This window comes from Callithrix jacchus, chromosome 5, assembly GCF_049354715.1.
Source record: "Callithrix jacchus isolate 240 chromosome 5, calJac240_pri, whole genome shotgun sequence".
Classification (NCBI taxonomy): domain Eukaryota; kingdom Metazoa; phylum Chordata; class Mammalia; order Primates; family Cebidae; genus Callithrix; species Callithrix jacchus.
Window position 1 is genome coordinate 93,492,027 of NC_133506.1, and position 21,100 is coordinate 93,513,126.

The 21,100-nt window shown below is 39.3% G+C and overlaps 1 protein-coding gene and 1 pseudogene across 2 annotated transcripts in view; both read left to right on the top strand.

The window, feature by feature from the left end:
• Window positions 1-21,100, top strand: part of PPM1E (protein phosphatase, Mg2+/Mn2+ dependent 1E) — a 256,455-nt gene that overhangs the window by 153,328 nt on the left and 82,027 nt on the right. The window lies entirely within an intron of this gene.
• LOC144582625 (myosin light polypeptide 6 pseudogene) lies at window positions 16,371-16,994 on the top strand (annotated as a pseudogene).

The window sequence follows — 21,100 nt, forward strand, 5'->3', positions numbered from 1 at the left end:
GTCTGTACAGAATTCTTTTGGTCTCAACTTCATCCTTGAGGATAAGGATGTTATTCCTTTTGGTATAGTGAGGGTATCTTTCACATAGGAATTTCATCTCCTGCTTTTAGAAAACAGAAAACAGGTTAGGATGATCTTTTTGCACCTGCTGTTTTTCAAGTGCCTTTAATTCAAAGTAGTCAATATGTCTTAGTGATACATTTTTAACTCCTTCAGCTTAAATGGAAGATTCATGTTTTCTTGAAAGGATTTGGAATATGAAGTTTCCTGCAGAATTTTACACCTAAGATGTATAAACATAAGAACTTTACCAGAATAGAGCAGTGAGAGTCTGAAACAATCTTTCAAGAAAAATCTGATGATATCTCCTGAACATGTATGTAATATTTTGGCTATAATCACAGACTTCTTAAGAAGTATAATTGTAAGGATAAAATTTTTCTTCTGATTCTGTTGAAAATAGTTTGTTTTGAGACAGAATCTTACTCTGTCACCCAGGCTGGAGTGCTGTGGCATGATCTCAGCTCACTGCAGCCTCTACATCCAGGGCTCAGCTTATCCTCCCACCTCAGTCTCATGAGTAGCTGGGACCACAGGCACATGCCACCACTCCTGGGTAATTCTTTTTGGTATATTGGGATTTTGCCATATTGCCTCGGATGGTCTCAAACTCCTGAGCTCAAGTAATTTTTTTTTTTAAGCTGGTGATGGTCCACAACTTGTGATACCTAAGTTTATGTATATGTCAGTAATATATACAAACAACATACAATGTTTATTTCCTATATATTTTATTCTGTGTTAAGTTTTTTAGAGGTAACTTTGTCTACTCAGCAAGTAGAATGTTACACAGCAAGTAAAGTGATTGTTGTTTTGTTTTGTTTAGTCTTGCATTGTTTCTATAATCCTAATTAAGGATAATAATCACTTCCTTTCCAGAGATTATACCAATCCTTTTTTTTCTGCTTTCCATTTTCCCCTTTCCTTCTTTTTCTTTTAAAACATACACAAGTGTCATACATGAAAACACTTTAGTTAGGCGCGGTGGCTCACGCCTGTAATCCCAGCACTTTGGGAGGCCGAGGTGGGTGGATCACAAGGTCAAGAGATCGAGACCATCCTGGTCAACATGGTGAAACCCCATCTCTACTAAAAATACAAAAAATTAGCTGGGTATGGTGGTGCGTGCCTGTAATCCCAGCTACTCAGGAGGCTGAGGCAGGAGAATTGCCTGAACCCAGGAGGAGGAAGTTGCGGTGAGCTGAGATCACGCCATTGTACTCCAGCCTGGGTAACAAGAGCGAAACTCCATCTCAAAAAAAAAAAAAAGAAAGAAAGAAAGAAAGAAAGAAAAGAAAACACTTTAATTGCAAAAATTTCCAAAAATAGAAATATAGGAGGCTGGGCTCAGTGGCTCATGCCTGTAATCCCAGCACTTTGGGAGGCTGAGGCAGGTGGATCTCCTTGAACCCAAGAGTTTGAGACCAGCCTGGGCAACATAGCAAAACCCCATCTCTATAAAAAATATAAAAAATAGCCAAGTGTGATGGTGCACCTGTAGTCTCAGCTACTCAGGAGGCTAGGGTAGGAGGATGGCTTGAGCCTGAGACAGAGGTTGCAGTGAGCCGAGACTGTGCCGCTGCATTTCAGCCTGAGTGACAGAGCCAGACCCTGTCTCAAAAAAAGAAAAATTGCCTGGATTGGTGGCCTGTACCTATAGTCCCAGCTACTTGAGAGGCTGAGGTGGGAGGATCATCTGAGTCCAGGGAGGTTAAAGCTGCAGTGAGCCATGATCCTGTCACTGCACTACAGCCAAGGTGACATAGTGAGACCCTGTCTCAAACCAAAAAAAAAAAAAGAGAAATATAATAAAAAGCAAAGTGTTACCTTTTTCCTTTCCTCTTCTATCTTATTCTCCTCTCCAGAAATCGTTACTTTGATGTTTCATTCAAAATCTTTTTCTGTATATTTACATACTAATTTCTATATAAAGAAACATATGGTTTGCAGGGGGATTTTCCCCCTTTCATATAAGTGGGGTCATACTGTCTATATTTTTAGCATCTTGCATTTTTTGTTTTTTTGAGATGGAGTTTTACTCTTGTTGCCCAGGCTGTAATACAATGACGCGATCTCAGCTCACTGCAACCTCTGCCTCCTGGGTTCAAGCTATTCTCCTGCCTCAGCCTGCCGAATAGCTGGGATTACAGGCGTGTGCTACCACACCTGGCTAATTTTTATATTTTTAGTAGAGATGGGGTTTCACCATGTTAGACAGTCTGGTCTCACTCCTGACCTCAAGTGATCCACCCGCCTTGGCCTCCCAAAGTGCTGGGATTATAGGCGTGAGCCATAGGGCCTGGCATGCATTGTTTTTCAGTTAATGAAATGTAGAGGTCTTTCTGTAGCAGTACTACTATTTAACTAAAATAACCACTTCATAATGTTCCACAGAGGTTTACTTACCCATACTGCACTGATGGACAATTAAGGTTTTCTGTTTATCATCAAAATTCTCTGATATTCTCCTCTCCTATTTTTTCTCTTTTTCTGTTTTACTCTGTTCTTTTTGAGATTTCCTCAACTTTCTTCTCTTAAGATTTTCATTTTTTGTTATTACATTTACAATTTATAAAAGTTTTTCTACTCACGCACTTTTTCTATTCCAGCACTTTGGGAGGCCAAGGCAGGTGGATTACGAGGTCAGGAGTTCAAGACCAGCCGGACCAATATGGTGAAATTCTGTCTCTACTAAAAAAAAAAGTACAAAAATTAGCCAGGTGTGGCAGTGTGCACTTGTAGTCCCAGCTACTTGGGAGGCTGAGGCAGGAGAATCACTTGAACCCAGGAGGCAGAGGTTGAAGTGAGCCGAGATCGTGCCATTGAACTCTAGCCTAGGCAACAGAGAGAGACTTTTTGTGTGCTGAATGTTTTTTTTTTCTTATTTTGTTTGTTACAGGTATCTCTTGGAAATAATTTTTTTCCCTAATGTTTTTTTCTGCTTGCATACTTCCTTTCTACCAGATTGCTTTCTTTTCTTTTGTTAATTTTGGTCTCTATATTCCAAATACAGGCTTTCTTTAGGTATCTAGTAATTCTTAGCTGTCTGTTCTTAAGTAAGGATAGGTTAATAAAAGCCAATTGGGAAGCCTAAGGACATGGATGGGACTTGTAGATTTTGAGTTTTACTGTAGGATGACCTGGTTAGAACATTTGTTAGGTAACCTTCTGGCTTCAACCCAGTAGAGAGGAAGAAGAGGGCTTCTGATCCTAGAATTCAGCATTCACCTGTGCATAGGGTCACTTAGTCTCCTTGTTATTCAGAATAATACCTGTGTCCTCAACTGTACCTGGTGTCTTCTAATCAAGGGATGTCATTTTATCCTCTCCAGGGAATAAGGTGCAAACCTCTGACATGATTGATTTGTTAGGGAGAGAAGGTCACCTGGAGATGTGGAATGGAGGAAGGAAATCTAAGGATCTAACAGCTTCTTAAATGTCTTTCATCCAATTTTTCTTATTTTATCCATTCCACTCCCCACTTACCCCTAGTTCTACAGGTCGATAATCTTGCCAATTCTTATGCCTTTAGAAGATTCTGTGGTATATAATGCTTTCCTCACTGCCAGTTTAAGACTTGGCTCACTCAGCTTTCCTCACTGCCAGTTTAGGACTTGGCTCTCTCTGGTCTGCTAAGTCAGTTACCACTCTGTCATCTACTTTCTGATTTATAAAAATCTGTTGCTTTTTTTCTTCTTCTCTTTTCCTCGTTACCCTTTGGATTATGTATCTTAAGATTTGCCATAATTTTTGTTTTAGTAGAGTTTCTGAAAGGAGTATATTGAATATACATATTAAATCTGCCCTCTTACCCTGTGAGTCTCTTATGTTATTTCTTTGATAGAGAGGCTGCAGTTCATAATAGTTGAGACTGTGAGTTATAGCACCAGACTCAATCAGAGTTTGAACTCTGATTCTGCCACTTACTAGCCATTAGCCATTACCTCTACATTCCTATTTTCCTCATCCGTAACATGGGGGATAATACCTACTTTGTAAGGTGACCAAATAACTAAAATTAACTTATGTAAAGGACTTAGAGCAATGCCTTGCACATAGTATACCCTTAATAAATATTCATTATTAATATTTTATTTCCTCTCTTTTCTCTGTCTTTCCTGGAACTCCTGCTAGTAAAATATTAACCTCCTTAGATTAATCCTTGAAGTATCCTATTTTTCTTTCATACTTTTAATCTTATGTGTAGTTATACTTTCCTGGGGATTATTGTAACCTCTGTTTAATGTCTCATTTTAACAATCTTATTTTAAATATCAAATAGCTCTTTTAACATCTGATTTTAATCTTTCATGTTAAGGAATTTACTCACATGTTCAATGATGACCTTTGGTAGTTTGTACATATTTATTTTAAATTTATTAAAAGCTCTTCAGGAATAAAACTAATTGTGGAGTAAGTAAGAAATAAGCCTTACTTTTGGGTGTTAGGATGGACATAATTATTATGAAGAGGACCTTTCTCTCAGATTGTGCAGTGCCTCCAAAAAGACTTACAGTTTCTCTTCTGGGCAATAAAGTACATGTGTTTCAGGTCACTGGTAGGGTAGAGTGGGAGACTGGGTAAAGGAATTAAGTCCCACCCTTTGGTATTTCAAGAAATCCCTTATTTTTCTATTTATCTGTCCTACCTCTGCTCTCTATTCTGCCTAGTGTCCTCAAGTCTGGAACACCCCTCTTCAATTTCTCTAGAGGTCAAACTGTCATTCCCCCACCAAGTTTGGGGTGTATGCACTTAGCCACTGGCATTCTATGCATGGGAACAGGGAGGAGAATCAACTGTTCACATATACAGACTCTTATCCTGGGTTTTCGCTTTGTGCTTCCTCTTTACCCACTTGGTACTTCCAAGGTCAGAGCTTTCCCAGATTCTTTGTGGGTAAATTGACTTCTCACTATTGTCCCCCTTTGCAATTTCCTGAGGTTATAGCTTCTTCCACTGTAATAAATGAGATACCACTCCTCGATTTGCTCTCCCTTTTCTAAAAATGTGTTATCCACTGTAAAAAATACCATGTATTCTCTTGTGTTTGATTGTCCTTGAGGAATTAAACCTTTTAAATTATGTTGCCATCATTTTATTATGGGAGCAGAGAAATACATATGCTTGATCTTCCTTTCCTTTTTGACAGAAGTCATCAGATAAATGTTATTTTAAAATATTTTATCATTGCATTTAACTATACTATTTTTTCTTTTTGAGATGCAATATCGTGCTTATTGCCTAGGCTGGAGTGCAGTGGCACAATCTCGGCTCATCACAACCTCCACCTCCTGGGTTCAAGTGATTCTCCTGCCTTGGCCTCCTGAGTAGCTGGGATTACAGGTGCCTGCTACCATGCCTGGCTAATTTTTTATATTTTTAGTAGAGACAGGGTTTCACAATGTTGGTCAGGCTAATCTCGAACTCCTGACCTCAGGCGATCCACCTGCCTCTGCCTCCCAAAGTGCTGGGATTACAGGCATGAGCCACCACACCCAGCCTTAACTACACAGTAATTTTTATAATGAGTGGCTGGCATTCCCTAATACACCTGGAAAAAGTAGGTCAGATTTCTTCATATAGATGTATGGCTGCCATGACCACACCCTCCTCTTTGTAACAAGCAAGTGGTAATGAACAAACTCAGGTCATAGAATCCAATGGAAAGAGTTTGAATTCCCACAGCCAGGCCAGGTTCCTCTACCTATGCTTAATGTACTGGAGCTTGACTTTCCTTGTCTCTGCTAGAAACAGACTTCACTCAGCCATAATTCCATTTTCTTTTTCTTCCCCTTTTCCCTTTGCTAGCTTGAATTACTTGCATTAATTGAGGATTCCTCTTCTCTGACACACAAGAAAGATAAGGTCTATTTGGTACACTCTAAACATCCGTACAGTGGAATATTACTAAGCAATTAAAAAGAACAAACAATGTATGCTTCAATATCTATGATCTTCAAAAATACTATGCTAAGTGAAAGAGCCACATGCAGAAGATTACATACGAAAGGTTCAGAAAGAGCATATCTATGGGGCCGGGCACGGTGGCTCATGCCTGTAATCCCAGCACTTTGGGAGGCCGAGGCAGGTGGATCACGAGATCAAGAGATCAAGACCATCCTGGCCAACATGGTGAAACCCCATCTCTACTAAAAATACAAAAAATTAGCCAGGCATCGTGGCACATGCCTGTGGTCCCTACTCAGGAGGCTGAGGTGGAAGAATCACTTGAACCCAGGAGGCGGAGGTTACAGTGAGCCAGGATTGTGCCACTGCACTCCAGCCTGGTGACAGAGCAAGACTCTGTCTCAAAAAAAAAAAAAAAAAAAAAAAAAAAAGCATATCTATGGAGACAGAAAGCAAGTTAGTTGCCTGAGGCTAAAAATGTGACCACCACATATATAAAATTCTGTGCATCCTAGCTAGCAAATTTAAACAAAATTCCTATAGCTTTTAATTTATGGAGATTAGCTTTGTTGACCTCATAAGTGAGACCTTCTTTTAAAGATAATTACTGTATTTGAATTTGTTTCATTCATTAACTCACCAAATCTTTGTGAGTACCTTTTATATGCTAGGTACTGTTTCTAGGATTACAACAGTGAACAAAAACCAAGAAGACTTCTCTTTTTGAGGAATGAGGTGGAGGTGCATAGGAGTTTGCTGTTTTTTAATAAGATAATCAGGGAAAGGCTCTCTGGTAAGGTTAAGTAGAGATCTGATTTTTATTCTTAAAAGTAGAGATCTGAAATAAGTGAAAGCATGAATGATGTAGCTATCTAGGTGAAAAATTTTTGAGGCAGGGGAATCAGTAAGTATAGAGACAGGTAAGAGAATGCTCAGCAGGTTTGAGGAATGGCAGAGAGATTTGTATGACTTGAAGCAAAAGTGAAAGAATAGTGTTAGGGAACAAAATCAGAGGTTTTACATTGAGTAGGGTCTTGTAAGCCATGGTCAGGATTTTGAATTTTTCCCTGAATGAGATGGGAAGGCAAGAGAAGGTTTGAGCAGAGGAAGGACATGATCTGATCTGCATTTTTAATGGATCACTCTGGGTTCTGTATGAGGAAAGAAGGTAGAAAAGGGGAAATAATTGGTAGTAGTTAGTTGTCCAGGTGAGAAATGATGTTTAGAGCAGGAAGTAGTCTTGGAAGCAGTCATAGTGGTCAGGTTCTGGATATATTTTGAGAGAAGAAACAATAGGATTTGTTTACATAGTGTATGAGAAGAGAAGAATCAAGGAAGGATAAAAGATTTTGACTTGAGCAACTGGAAGAATGGAATTGCCACTTACTAAGATGGAGAAGAACAAGCTTAAAGGGAAAAATCAAGAGATTGGTTTTAGATGCTTAAGATTGTGGTGGCTATTCAAGAGGAAATATTGAGCATGTATGACTGGATATAAGAACCTGAAGTTCAGAAGAGAGGTCTGACTATAAGATACAAATTTAAGCATTGGCTATAAGTAAATGGTATCCATTGAACTGGCTTTACAATTATGCACTATACATACAATGAAAACTTCTCTTTTTATTTTTTTCTTGTGTTATGGAATATTGATGTCTTGTTCTCTTTGGGACTCTTCTCTTTAAAACAATGATTTTTACCCTCATTTATTTCCTATGTTTTAAAATAGAATTTGAAATCAGCAAAAAACTTTTGGCATTGCCAACCTCATCAGTTTCTGATAGTTATCTTCCAAAACTACAAATGGATATTTAAAATGCATAATATGTAGCTCTTTTTTTTAATTTTTAATTTTTATTGTTTGTTTGTTTGTTTTATTTATTTATTTTTTTTGAGATGGAGTTTCGCTCTTGTTACCCAGGCTGGAGTGCAATGAGGCGATCTCAGCTCACCGCAACCTCCGCCTCCTGGGTTCAGGCAATTCTCCTGCCTCAGCCTCCTGAGTAGCTGGGATTACAGGCATGCACCACCATGCCCGGCTAATTTTTTGTATTTTTAGTAGAGATGGGGTTTCACCATATTGACCAGGATGGTCTCGATCTCTTGACCTCGTGATCCACCCGCCTCGGCCTCCCAAAGTGCTGGGATTACAGGCTTGAGCCACCGCGCCCAGCTATTTATTTTTTTAAAGACAGGGTTTCAACATGTTGATCAGGCTGGTCTTGAACTCCTGACCTCAGGTGATTCACCCGCCTTGGCCTCCCCCAAAGTGCTTAAATTACAGGTGTGAGCCACTGCGCCTGGCCTAGCTCTTAATTATTAGATAGTTGAATGTCATTTAAGAGGTACAGACCATTCAGCAAGAGATAGGAAAAGTGTCATTATGAATTTAAAATTTAACATTTTAAACAGGTATGGATTTATAACATCATTCTCAATCATGACTTCAGGGTCTATGTGTTCTTTTAAGTTCATTTCTTTTTTTCATTTTCTCTATTTTAATGTAAAGGAAATGCGAAATTTTGAATTATATTTTTCAAAGTTATTAGAATAATTATAATGGAAGTGTTAATGTTAAAAAGTCTTTATCAAGACCTAATATTAAATTGTATAACTTGCTTATTCTACTTTTCTATGAAGATTAACCTTATACCAACTTAGCTGCTTAAGGATATTACCTGCGTCTTTTTCATTATAATAAGCAAATGTGTGTGTGGGAGTTTATATGGTATTTGCTTATTGGAATCATTTTTGGAAAATGATGGTTCAATTCTGTTCATTGATGAGGAAACCTTTTTAAAAATAATTTTAGATTTTTTTCTACTGCAGTTTTTACTATACTGCTTTTGCCACTATTCGCAATTATACTTAGTAGAAATGCTCAATTGGTAAAATTATGCCATATCTAGTTCTGTAAATTTCTACCTTACTCTTATGTGGTTGCAAATATATAGTTATCTTTATGTGAGATGTTACTGCCCTTACTAGAAACCTCAAAATACCTCATAATACTATGCTTGTTCTTGAAGTGATGGTTTTAAAAGCTATGCGTAAGAAACTGTCAGTTATCTTCAGTATAGTTGATTATTCATTACTTATTCAGGATGAGGCAATATGCTATATATATCTAATCAAAGTAATCAGTGGTTCCTATAAATAAATTGTATTCAAAGAAACATTTGTTAATTAGTAAATAAACACACATACAGTTGCTTCTCAATTTACAGTAGTTAGGTTCTGTAAAGTTATTACAAACACTGAATCAGTGAATATAGAAGCATTGCTCCTAGTAAGAGTTAAGGTTGTTTAACATGACTATGTTTTTCATAAGGCACCTCATAATCTTCTTATGCATTAGAATACTAGGTAACATATCAGCATTATGCATAGGGACCATTGTAAACATCAAAATTACTAGCACAAAGCATAAAAATGTGAAAAACAGCATGAAGGAGAGTGAGAAAAGGACACCCTGAGACCTGAAATAAAAAGACAGAACAAACATCACTTTGTTTGACCTGAGCTGGGAGTGTGTGCTTCAGGTAAATCAAATTTTTTGCCACTTTGTACGTGTCCATAAATGACTGTGAAAGTATTGACTTTGGGGTTACAAATAAATTTTAGTGACTATGGATTTGCAAATATAGACCTTGCACATAATGAGGATCAACTGTATTTATGTGTGCATATAAACATACACACATATACATACATGACTTTTTTTTCATTCCTGCCTGGAATGCATTTTAATCTCTTTTCTGTCTGTTCTATCTTTTTAACAGAATACATCTGTATTCTAACTATTCAGCTCCCTGCTTAGATATGTTATCCTATCTCAGAAACTGTTTCCAGCTCTCTTTTTTTTTTTTTTTTTTTTTTTTGAGACGGAGTTTTGCTGTTGTTACCCAGGCTGGAGTGCAATGGCACGATCTCGGCTCACTGCAACCTCTGCCTCCTGGGTTCAAGCAATTCTTCTGCCTCAGCCTCCCGAGTAGCTGGGACTACAGGCGCTCACCACCATGCCCAGCTAATTTTTGTATTTTTAGTAGAGACGGGGTTTTACCATGTTGCCCAGGATGGTCTCAATCTCTTGACCTCATGATCCACCCGCCTCGGCCTCCCAAAGTGCTGGGATTATAGGCGTGAGACACCGCGCCCATCCTCCAGCTCTCTTAAATAGTCATTGAGTATGATCTCATATCCCTGGGTACATGTCTTTTACAATATTTTTCACATTTTGTGTTAATTCTTTGCCTAGATTATTAAGACTGTGAGCTCCATAACGACAGGGACTTTTCTCATTTACCTCTGTATCCTTAGTGATCAACACAGGGACTAACACATAGTTGAAATTAAATTTAAAAAAAAAATTTTTTTTTGAGATGGAGTTTCACTTTTGTTGCCCAGCCTGGAGTGCAGTGGGTAGGCTTCTGTAAAATTAACAGACAGGGGAAAACCCTGTAAAGTGGTTGGTTGCAGAAGTTTAGTAGGTAAGGGCTAAAATTCGTTGATAAAGCAGTGACAGCATGTGAGAGGATTGACTCCAATTTTGAAAGTTCAATTGTGGGCCAAATTTTGTCAACCAGCACTGTATGCTACAGAGAAATCTTTTATGAGGAAGAGTCAATAGGTGTGGCAAACTTCATTGTTGTCTGTCTCTTTTTTTTTTTTTCTTGAGGCGGAGTCTTCACTCTGTCCCCCAGGCTAGAGTACAGTGGTGCAATCTCAGCTCACTGCAGCCTCCACCTTCCAGGTTCAAGCGGTTCTCTCTTGCTTTAGCCTAGTGAGTAGCTGGGACTCCTGACCTCATGATTCACCTGCCTCAGCCTCCCAAAGTGCTGGGATTACAGGTGTGAGCCACCCCACCTGGCCCGTTGTCTCATTTTAAGAAATTATTACAGTCACTGCAACCTTCAGCAATCACCACCTTGATCAGTAAGCAGCCATCAATTTGGAAGCAAGACCTTCCACCAGCAAAAAGCTTATCACACTCTGAAGATTGTGAGCATTTTTTAGCAATAAAATACTTTTAAATTAAGGTATGTGCAATTTTTTTGACATCATGCTGTTGTACACTTAATAGACTATAGTATAATGTAAACATAACTTTTATATGCCCTGGGAAACCATAATGTTTGTACAACTCACTTTGTTGTAATATTTTTATTTTGCAATAAAGCAATATTTGTTTTATTGTGGTAATCTGGAGCTGAACCCACAGTAGCTTTGAGGTATGCCTGTACTATAGTTTCTTTAACCTGTTTCCTTATTGATGTTGTTTTGTTCCAGTTTGGGGCTATTACAAACAACGTGGCAATGAATATTCTTGTTAATGTCTTCTTATGCACATATGTAAATTTTCTCTAGTTATGCTTGGGAGTGGATTGCTGAATCTAGGTTATGCTCATCTTGAACTTTATTCTATAGGGCATGTAGTGTGCCAGATATTATTCTAAGTACCAAATATAAATACGTACTTCACAACTATCCTGTGAGATAAATATTATTTTCCCTGTTTTACAGATTGGGAAACTAAGACACAGAGAGATAAGGTGACCTGCCCAAATCACATAGCTAGTATGTAGCAGATCCAAGCAATTTGATTCCAAAATCCAGGCTTTTACCACCCCATCATGCCACAGCATGCTTGACATTTTGGGAATGAATGCATGTATTTTTCTGCTGTATGCTTATCTAATCTCTTCAAATCTTGGTTCTTTTTCAAAGTTTGATGTTGTTTAATCAAGGGGGAAAATATTCACTAGAAATATCATCACCATAAAAAATTGTCAATGTGATCAACATGAGCCACTGCCTTGACTTTGATCAATAGTCAGGAAACTAAACTATCAATGTTCTTCCCCTTTTGAACAAATTACATTGCATTTTTTGATTACATAACTACTGAGGTGTTCTATTAAAAAATAAAAAATGGGCTGGGTGCAGTGGCTCAGGCCTGTAATCCCAGCACTTTAGGAGGCCAAGGCAGGTGGATCACTTGAGATCAGGAGTTTGAGACCAGCCTGGCAAACATGGTGAAACCTCATGTCTACTAAAAATACAAAAACTAGCTGGCCATGGTGGCATGCGCCTGTAGTTTCTACTACTCAGGAGGCTGAGACAGGAGAATCACTTTAATCCAGGAGGCAGAGGTTGCAATGAGCTAAGATGGCCCCACTGCACTCCAGCCTGGACAACAGAGTGAGACTCTATTTCAAAAAATAATAATAAAGATAGAATATGAAAAATTAAAATATAATTATAACAGCTAAAAATTTCTGTTCTGTAATGTAGCTTAATATTTCAGACTACTGATTGTATTATACATTAGTAATAAAGATTAAAAGAATGTTCTAAATTATGGAAAGTGAGGAAAAGGAGAAGAAATGAGAAAATAATAGATATGTATATAGAGTTATAGAAGTAGCTCTATGTCTTCATAGTTTAATGCTGGTTGGAAATTTCAGACTGTTATGAGGGTGTAAGAATTTTTTTTCATTCTTACTGCTAAGATAGGGTTGCAGTCAATCTAAAGTTTGTTATAGATCTTTGTGGGAGAAAAAAAGGAAGATAAATGTCTGGGTTTTTTTTTCCTTTATAAGTTCGTCAGCTAAACCAGCTATGCTGCATTGTATGAGTGGATTTAGGATGCTAGGGATCCTTCACCAATTTTTTTTTAGAATAAAATATGCCCATTAAGTATCATTTATTTAATCTAGCGTGTGGGATGTGAAGCATTTCCCACAGAAGTCATTTGTCTCTGTCTATGGATAGGCCTTCCTAGGGAACAGTTCATGAGATTGCTTTTTCTCCTGACTCCTTTAATGCTTTGTTTGCAGTTCCTGAATCCAAATTATAAATTTATCTTGCAGTATTATACTTCTGATGATGAACTTACTGACAGTAACAATCAACTGCCATCATTGTTTTGCTTAAAAAAAAAACTTAATCCTGCCGGGCACAGTGGCTCACACCTGTAATCCCAGCACTTTGGGAGGCCAAGGTGGACAGATCACGAGGTCAGGAGTTCAAGATCATCCTGTTCAACGTGGTGAAACCCTGTCTCTACTAAAAATACAAAAATTAGCCAGGCGTAGTGGTATGCACCTGTAGTCCCATCTACTCAGGAGGCTGAGGCAGGAGAATCACTTGAACCTGGGAGGCAAAGGCTTCAGTGAGCCGAGACTGCACCACTGCACTCTAGCCTGGGTGACAGAGCAAGACTCTTTCTCAAAATAAAAGGAAAACTTAGTCTTTCAAAATACCAACATTTTAATCTTTCAAATATAGGCATTGTGAAGCAAAAAATAATAAATAATGAACCATGGAAAATATTTATTAAAGTATATTAGAAACATATAGATCCATATAGTCATGTTTAGTTGGATAACATCACAAATTTATATGTGCAAGAAATATAAAATTATTTTATTTTCTATAAATTTTTCTTTTTGAGACAGAGTCTCACTCTGTTGCCAGGCAACCTCCGCCTCTTAGGTTCAAGCAGTTCTCCTGCTTCAGCCTCCCAAGTAGCTGGAACTACAGGTGCATGCCACCACGCCCAACTAATTTTTGTATTTTTTAGTAAAGACGGGGTTTCACCATGTTGGCCAGGATGTTCTCGATCTTCTGACCTCGTGATCTGCCCGCCTCAGCCTCCCAAAGTGCTGGGATTACAGATGTGAGCCACCACACCCGGCCTATTTCCTATAAATTAAATTAAAACTGATTTTGAATTGCCCAACCTAGTAAAATAAAGATTTATATCATTCATTATGGGAACACATAGAAAAGAATATGTCTTTCTTCCTTTCCTTCCTTGGTCCTCTCCAATCCAAGAGTAGCAGGAAAACCTAAGAATCTTTTCGGAAAAAAGAAAACAAGTAGGAGATGGGCCGACTTGTCTGCAGTTATCACCATCATGGACTGATAACCCTTATTGAAAAAGTTCATGCTTCAAGTCTAATGACATTACTGCTTTCTGGTCAAGCTTGGGCATGGGAAACTCTGCTGATTATGAGTCCCTAGTAACTACAGTCCAGGCTCCCAAGATACTCCATGTAGCCATCTTCTTTGAGGTTTTGTCATTTCCTTGGGGAACAGCCAGGAAGTAGTGTTCAGGTCACAACTATCCCTGGTGTTGCTACACATTTTTCCAATTTGGACAAGTTGGGTTTAGCAGGTTATTCCCCTGTCTCCCTTACAATTCTCAAAGCTTTGCCTTTATCTTAAGCTTCCAGAAAATAAAAGTTCAAAGGCAGATTATCTACAAATAACTTCTGCTTTACACTCCGTAACTCACATCTTCTGTAAATAATGGAACCTGAAGACCTGGTTACCTGTTTAGAATGAGGAAAGGGGAAAAGAAGAAGAGAACAAATGAAAATTAAAATCTTTTTTTTTTTTTGAGACGGAGTTTCTCTCTTGTTACCCAGGCTGGAGTGATCTTGGCTCACTGCAACCTCTCCCTCCTGGGTTCAGGCAATTCTCCTGCCTTAGCCTCCTGAGTAGCTGGGATTACAGGCACGTGCCACCATGCCCAGCTAATTTTTTTTTGTATTTTTAGTAGAGACGGGGTTTCACCATGTTGACCAGGATGGTCTCGATCTGTTGACCTCGTGATCCACCCGCCTCAGCCTCCCAAAGTGCTGGGATTACAGGCTTGAGCCACTGCGCCCGGCCGAAAATTAAAATCTTAATAAATTGTCCTGCCACACTGACATGCACACCCACAGATATAGCATACCACTTTTCTGCCTAGTCCTGGCTTCTGGGTTGTTCAGTTTTTATTGAGCACTAGTAGGAAGAGGGCCTAGAGTATTATAGATTAACCTATATTTATGAATAATTGAGAACTGACTAATAAAATGGGCAACTTCGATATTATGTTTACTTGTTAAAATCAGAGTAAAGTTTTGTTACCTAGGGTTCTCTCCTCTTCCCTTGCCAATTATTAGAAAAGTAATCTAATGTTTTCCGAATAAATATATCATTGTGGAGGACTTTCAATAGAAACTAAAGGATAGCAAAGTAGCACAGATCTATAATGAGTCATAGAAACCAGATCTGATAGTATTATGACTTTTACTTGAATTTGAAATAACTTTAATAACAGCCAAAAATCATTATTGAGGTCTATACTATTCTGAAAGCTGAGATAGAGAAGAAAGGTGAATATATGTCCTTACAAGGATCTTGCAGATAGTGAAAAATATGTGAATAAGTTCATAATTATGACATAAAAAATTTAAAAGATGCCATGAAAGCATAGAAGTGGAAGAAAAGAAGTTGATGAAGGCTGCTGAAGGAGGTAAGGTTTTAACTGAGTTTTAGGGCCAAGTAAGGGTTATTGACTAAATGAAGAGAAGTTCAGGCTGAGGAAATGGCATCAATGAAGTTGTATTAATGTGAAACAACAGGGCGGGGCGCAGTGGCTCAAGCCTGTAATCCCAGCACTTTGGGAGGCTGAGGCGGGTGAATCACAAGGTCAAGAGATCGAGACCATCCTGGTCAACATGGTGAAACCCCTTCTCTACTAAAAATACAAAAAATTAGCTGGGCACGGTGGCACGTGACTGTAATCCCAGCTACTCAGGAGGCTGAGGCAGGAGAATTGCCTGAACCCAGGAGGCTGAGGTTGCAGTGAGCCAAGATTGCGCCATTGCACTCCAGCCTGGGTAACAAGAGGGAAACTCCGCCTCAAAAAAAAAAAAAAAATGAAACAACATAACACACAGTCATGTCTACCTCTACTATGTAAATAGTTGCATATAGCTGGAGTAAAGCGTATCTAGGAGGAATGGTGTGAAGGCAGAGACAGCATGGGTCAGATATGCTAAATTAAGCCTATCTTAAGTGTCTCTTGCCACTGAAACCTTGGTGAAATAAAATCTGAAAAAAACTTACTATAATTCCTCCCTTTACTATTTTGTTAAGTTTAAAGTTTATGTTACCTCTTACATGGTTAATTGTAAGTTCTTAATAGTGCTGTCCCATGGAGAAAATATATCTTAGCACCACGATGATATCCGAATAGGTGATCCTGACATTTTATCTTACTAATTATCTATTACTTTTACTATACATAATTCAGTTCTATTGGGCTACTACTGGCAAGTGCGTTATTAAATAATAAAGTAATGTTACTCAATTGAATGAAATACATTGAGAGAAAAGTGATGAAAAGGAGTTAAAAGAATGATTTTTATTGAAATAAAGAGCAAGGTCAATTATAAACCTACACCATGTGTATAGAAAAAAAACCTATTTGGCCAGGCACAGTGGCTCATGCCTGTAATCCCAGCACTTTGGGAGGCCGAAGCAAGTGGATCATGAGGTCAGGAGTTTGAGACCAGCCTGGCCAACATGGTGAAACCCTGTCTCTATTAAAAATACAAAAATTGAAAAAGGTCCCGCAGAGCTGAGCAGTCAAGATGTGTGACTTCACCGAAGACCAGACTGCAGAGTTCAAGGAGGCCTTCCAGCTGTTTGACCGAAAAGGTGATGGCAAGATCCTGTACAGCCAGTGTGGGGACATGATGAGGGCCCTAGACCAGAACCCCACCAACACCGAGGTGCTCAAGGTCCTGGGGAACCCCAAGAGTGATGAGATGAATGTGAAGGTGCTGGACTTTGAGCACTTTCTGCCCATGCTGCAGACAGCGGCCAAGAACAAGGACCAGGGCACCTATGAGGATTATGTTGAAGGACTCGGGTTTTTGACAAGGAAGGAAATGGCATCGTTATGGGTGCTGAAATCCAGCATGTTCTTGTCATACTGGGTGAGAAGATGACAGAGGAAGGAGTAGAGATGCTGGTGGCAGGGCACGAGGACAGCAGTGGTTGTATCAACTACGAAGAGTTCGTCCACATGGTGCTGAATGGCTGAGGACCTTCCCAGTCTCCCCAGAGTTCGTGCCTTTCCCTGTGTGAATTTTGTATCTAGCCTGAAGGCGCCCTAGGCTAGCTTGTCTCAGCACCTTTTCCATCTTGTCGCTCTTGGATTCACCATCAGCATTCACCAAATAAAACCTGCTCTCTGGGCCAAAATAAATAAATAAATAAAAATACAAAAATTAGCTGGGTGTGGTGGTGCGTGCCTGTAATCACAGCTTTTCAGGAGGCTGAGGCAGGAGAATTGCTTGAACCAGAGAGTTTGAGGTTGCAGTGAGCTGAGATTATGCCGCTGCACTCCAGCCTGTCGACAGAGCAAAGACTTCATCTTAAAAAAAACAAAAAACAAAGAACTTTTTTCGTCTACTATTCTCAGTACTCCACTCCTGATACCAGATGTGTAGGGGTTTCTCCCACACAAAGCAATTTTCTAATTCTCTGCCAGCACCAAGTGTCCTACAGGGTGTCCTACAATTCTATTCTGACACTAACCAGAGTTAGTACAGACCCCACACATTAGGAATTCAGTCCCATAAGACTACCCTCCACTTCTGATGCAAATTGCAAATAGTAGGTCTCCAAGTTGCCCACAATTTCTGTTCAATTAGGTTTTCATGACCCCCTTCTCAGGTTTGATAATTTGCTAGAGTAGCTCACAAAACCCAGGGAAACAGTTTACTTACTATGTTATCAGTTTATTCTAAAATAATATAACTCAGGATCACCCAGTTGGAGTAGATACATAGGTCAGAGTATGAGGGAGTGTTTAACTTTTTCATACCCTCTCTGGATGCACCACCCTCTAAGCACCTCCATATATTCAGCAACCTGAAAGCTCTCTGAACCCTGTATTTCTTTTGTTTTATGGAGGCTTGCTTATGTAGGCATCATTTATTAAATCATTGGCCATTAAACCCTTTTTTCCTTCCCAGAGGTCACTGGAGTTGGGTCTAAAAGTTCTAACCCTCTAATCACATGGTGGCTTTACCTGCAACCAACCCCCATCCTGAAGTTATTCTGGAGCCCCCAGCCACCAGCCATCTCAATAGCATACAAAAAGACACGCTACTTTGGAGACTCTTAAGCGTTTTAGGAGCTAGCTGTGTGCCAGCAAATGGGCAGAAACCATATATTTATGATCACACTATGAAAGTGATAAAATTTATATAAACACTTAAGAATTACATTGAATAATCAGCCGTTCTACCCTAATCATGTGTTAAAACTTCTCTGGTTAGCTGTGTCACCTAAAATGAGTGATAGAGAGATCAACTCTACAAAGTAGAATTTTTTTGCGAATAGCAGGGGACCACAGTCCAGAATATGTGTGCTGTGATGGATCATGGGCATATCTGAGGTGTTGCAGCAAAAGGGAGATTTTTAAAGACAGAAGTCCATAAAAGCTGCTTTGAAACAAAGTCCATAGGTCACTGAAGCCCATTGTAGTAATTGGCATTTGTTCATTGTGGAGACAGTTATTGCTAGGTAAGTGTCTTTGTGCAGGTAGCTTATCTGGAATATTGCAATTTTGAGGAAGTTATTACAGTAAGTCCTATTGCTGGTCTGTGTGGAGGAATATCTTGTGATAAGTCCTCCTATAGGCCTTTGTGCATGAGTGCTTCCCCTTCATGGCCACCTGACTCCACTGTTAAGTGACTCCATTTTGGCACTGGCAGCTTTCACAGCTATCAAGTATAGTTTTTTTTTTACAGCTTACCCTTTGTATATTAGATAATACAGCATTCTACTGCTAAGCAAATATCTTGGGTGCTGTAGAATATTTTGAAACAACATATAAATACATTTAGATATATTTATTGATGCTAAGGAGAAATTTTTTAAACAAAACTCAGGATAATAGAAATTGTTTTATAATAGATCTTTCAGTAAGTTTCAGAGTAAATTTAAAAATAGACTTCTTTCCTTTTTAATGGTGTTAGTAGAAAGGGATCAAGTCATTGTAGCTTAGCAGATTAAGTGCCAAACAGAGAGAAATCAATTGCATTCTCTTTACCTTCTTCTTTTTAACATTGTTTTTAAGGCTGAGCACAGTGGATCATGCCTCTAATCCCAGCACTTTGGGGAGGCCAAGGCAGGTGGATCACCTGAGGTGAGTTCAAGACCAGCCTGGTCAACATGGTGAAACCCCGCCTCTTTAAAATACAAAAATTAGCCACTCATGGTGGTGGGCACCTGTAATCACAGCTACTCTGGAGGCTGAGGCAGGAGAATTGCTTGAACTTGGGAGGCAGAGGTTTCAGTGAACCAGGATCATGCCACTGCACTCCAGCCTGGGTGACAGAGCAGGATTCTGTCTTTAAAAAAAAAAAAAAGTGTTTAGAGACAGGGTATCACTATGTTGCCCAGGCTGATCTCAAACCTCTGGTCTCAAATGATCCTCCTGCTTTTCAGCCTCACAAAGTGCTGGGAGTAACACAGAAAACTCTAAACAGGAAAAGTGAACACACAGGGAATCTTGCACCATCTAATTTAGTGGATTAGGGAAACTGTGTGGATATCCATCTCTAATGCTTTGAAATTATATCTACTTTTGTGCCATCTCCCAGTGGTCTGCAGCTACTCCTTCATATTTTCTGCTTCACTTTCTGATTCTCTGTTGTTTTCTTCTAACTGTTGGATATTTTCCCTTAGACCAGGCTGCTTATTCTATAGATAGCTCTAGCAACTAGGCACAGTCAAATGTCATGTAATAAAAATCAGTTACAACTAGGAAGTATTTTAAAACGTCAGCAACTGGAAAGCTAATTTAGTGTTTTTTTTTCCCCCAAGCAGCAGGTGCCGAGTAAGCTAATTTAATTTCAATTATTTGTCTACCAACAAGGCTACTTAAGTAGCCTCTGTCTCTGTTCAAAGCAAGCTGGACTAATGTCTTTGGCTTCATTAAGTTACTCAGTTTTTACAGATGATATACCTACTTTTCTGATTGCAGTTAGTGGGAAAGTAAGAGAGATAATAGGTATAATGCTGCTTAACCTATATAAAGTAGAGAATAATTTAGATACAGTGAGAAACTATTAAAATTCCTAGGGGATAGGATAAAGGCTGATAACTAATCTAAATTTTTTATTTTTCTGAGATGGAATCTTGCTCTGTAACCCTGGCTGGAGTGCAGTGGTGCAACTTCAGGCCACTGCAACCTCTGCCTCCTGGGTTCAAGGGATTCTTCTGCCTCAGCCTCCTGGATAGCTGGGACTACAAGCCTGCGCTACCATGCCCAGCTAATTTTTGTATTCTTAGTAGAGACAGGGTTTCACCATGTTGGCCAGGATGGTCTCTATCTCCTGACCTCTTGATCCACCTGCCTTGGCCTCCCAACTTACAGCTAGGATTATAGGCATGAGTCACTGTGCCCACCACCGCCCCCATCCCCCGTTTTTTTGTTTGTTTGTTTTTGAGAGTCTTTTTTTATTTTTTTTTGAGATGTAGTCTTGCTGTGTCGCCAGGCTGGAGTGCAGAGGCGCAATCTCGGCTCGCTACAACCTCCGCCTCCTGGGTTCAAGCGGTTCTTCCGCCTCAGGCTCCCAAGTAGCTGGGACCACAGGCGCGTGCCACCATGCCAAGCTAATTTTTGTATTTTTAGTAGAGACAGGGTTGTACCATGTTGGCCAAGGTGGTCTCTATCTCTTGACCTCGTGATCCACCCACCTCGGCCTCCCAAAGTGCTGGGATTAAAGGCATGAGCCACCACGCCCGGCCTGAGATAGAGTCTTGCTCTGTTTCCCTGGCTGGAGTGTACTGGCGCAGTCTTGGCTCGCGGCAATCTCTGCCTCCCAGGTTCAAGTGATTTTCCTGCCTCAGCTTCCTGAGTAGCTGGGATTATAGGTGCGTGCCACCACACCAGGCTACTTTTTGTATTTTTAATAGAGATGGGGTTTCACTATGTTGGTTAGGCTTGTCTTGAATGCCTGACCTTGTGATCCGCCTGCCTTGGTCTCCTAAAGTGCTGGTATTACAGGTGTGAGCCACCATACCTGGCCTCAAGCCCACTTTCAAATAACACTACACCATTTCATTGATAGTGTGAGTACATTATAATAATAAAATAATTCTAACTCCTACTTGCCATCTCTTGTATCGTTGTTATTTATTTTACCTATACATAAACATAAGCATATAGATATATATGTATACACATAAGATATATACATATTCATAATCAAATGTAGTGTTGCCATTATGGACAAACTGTTAGGTTGAATCAATTAGGAATAAGAAAAAT